We start from the raw sequence: 2,114 nt of genomic DNA on the forward strand, positions 1-2,114 counted from the left end.
ACGATAATAGTAATGATAATAATAACAATTATTATAACTATTATTGTTATCATTATTTTTATTATTGTTATTATTATTATTGCTACGTCTATCATCATTATCTTTATTATCCTTGATGGTAATGACGATAATAATACTAACGACAACAGCAATAATGATGATGATAATAACAATAACAACAATATAAATAATGATAATATTGGCAATGACAACAACAATGATAATAATAATAATGGTAATGAAAATAACAATGATAATGACCATGCGAACGGTAACGGTGATAAAATGATAATGAAGATAATGATAATGATGATAATGATAATAGCAATAATAATAATAATTATAATCAAGCAGTTATTGCGATGGCCGGGAATCGAACCCGAGTCAACTGCTTGGAAGGCAGCTATGCTCACCACTATACCACCATCGCTTCATTGCCTGGTATGATAAACTGGTATTATAAATTCTGTCTACTGGATTATTTTTATTCTCTCTCTCTCTCTTTCTCTTTCTCTCTCTCTCTCTCTCTCTCCCCTCTCTCTCTCTCTCCCCTCTCTCTCTCTCTCTCTCTCTCTCTCTCTCTCTCTCTCTCTCTCTCTCTCTCTCCCTCTCTCTCTCCCCTCTCTCTCATTCTCTCTCTCTCTCTCTCTCCCCCTCTCCCTCTTCCTCTCTCTCTCCCTCTCTCCCTCCCTCCCCCTCTCCCTCCCCCTCTCTCCCTCCCTCTCTCTCTCTCCCTCTCTCTCTCCCTCTCTCTCTCCCTCCCTCTCTCTCTCCCTGCCTCTCTCTCTCCCTCCCTCCCTCTCTCCCTCTCTCTCCCCCTCGCTCATTCTCTCTCTCTCTCTCTCCGCTTATCTACACTTTTAACTACCACACTTACCTCTCACATATCCTTCATTTATGGCTAGTAAGACATCACCCACATCCATCCATCCACACACAGATCCATCATCCACCTCATGGCCAGTGTTCCCTCACACCTGATATGCTGTATCGAATCACCATGACAAACAGGGTATGCATAATGTATATACTTTTTGTAAGCATTATACCCCAGGAGAGAGACATGGGCTTGTAGGCACAGCGGGAAGGGGGAGGAGGGGAGGGGGGAAGGGGGAGGGAGGGGGAGGGGGAGGGGGGGAAGGGGTGTAGGATTGGGAGGGGGAGGGGTGTGTGGGGGGAGGGGAGGGGTATGTGTGTGTGGGGTGTGGAGGTAAATGTGTGTGGGTATGTGGGTGGGTGGGTGGGTGGGTGTGGGTGGGGGTGTTTGTTAGTATGTGTGTGTGCGTGTTTATGGGTATGTTTGTGAGTGGGTGTATACGTGTGCGTTATCAGAAAAGTGTGCGTGTGTGATCAGAAAAGTGTGTGTGTGTGTGTGTGTGTGTGTGTGTGTGTGTGTGTGTGTGTGTGTGTGTGTGTGTGTGTGTGTGTGTGTGTGTGTGCTTGTGTGTGTGTGTGCGTGTGCGTGTGTATGTGTGTGTGTGTATGATCAGATGTGTGTACATTCCGTGCTATAGAGACATCATGCTCTCCCAATGAGCACATCAAAGCGTATATTATTACACCAGAGAAATTACATTCATTACTTTTAAGCCTTTTGTTTCAAATTAGCGTTAACTATTTCTCCCGAATTAAAACCATGACATCTAATATACTATTTGTCATGATATCCTCCCATCATATATATATTTTTCCTTCTTTATTTATTTCTTCGTCTTTTTTTCATTTCTTTCTTTCTTTCTTTTAGCTTCCTTCTTTCTTTCTTTTTCTTCTATTCTTTCTTTCTTTCTTTTTCCTTTTGTTCTTTCTATTGTTTTCTTTCGTTCTCTCTTTTTCTTCTTTTCCTTTTTTTTTTCTTTCTTTTTCTTCTTTTCTTTCTTTCTTTCTATTTCTGCTTATCTTTCGTTCTCTCTTTTTTCCTTCTTTTCTTTCTTTCTTTCTATTTCTTCTTATCTTTCGTTCTTTCTTTTATCTTCTTTTCTGTCTTTCCTTCTTTTTCTTCTTTTTCCTTTCTTTCTTTCATTTTATTCATTTCTTTCTCACTCCCAAAAAAATCGTCATTCAATCGTTTCTCATAAAAATAAATGGTTATTCACTCTTATTTTCTGTTCATTTCT

General features: G+C 40.3%; 1 non-coding gene across 1 annotated transcript; it reads right to left on the reverse strand.

The window, feature by feature from the left end:
• Positions 1-358: 358 nt before the first annotated feature.
• TRNAG-UCC (transfer RNA glycine (anticodon UCC)) lies at positions 359-430 on the reverse strand. The gene has a single exon. It is a non-coding gene; the product is annotated as a tRNA-Gly (tRNA).
• Positions 431-2,114: the final 1,684 nt, after the last annotated feature.

The sequence above is a fragment of the Penaeus vannamei genome, chromosome 25 (assembly GCF_042767895.1).
Source record: "Penaeus vannamei isolate JL-2024 chromosome 25, ASM4276789v1, whole genome shotgun sequence".
Classification (NCBI taxonomy): Eukaryota; Metazoa; Arthropoda; class Malacostraca; order Decapoda; family Penaeidae; genus Penaeus; species Penaeus vannamei.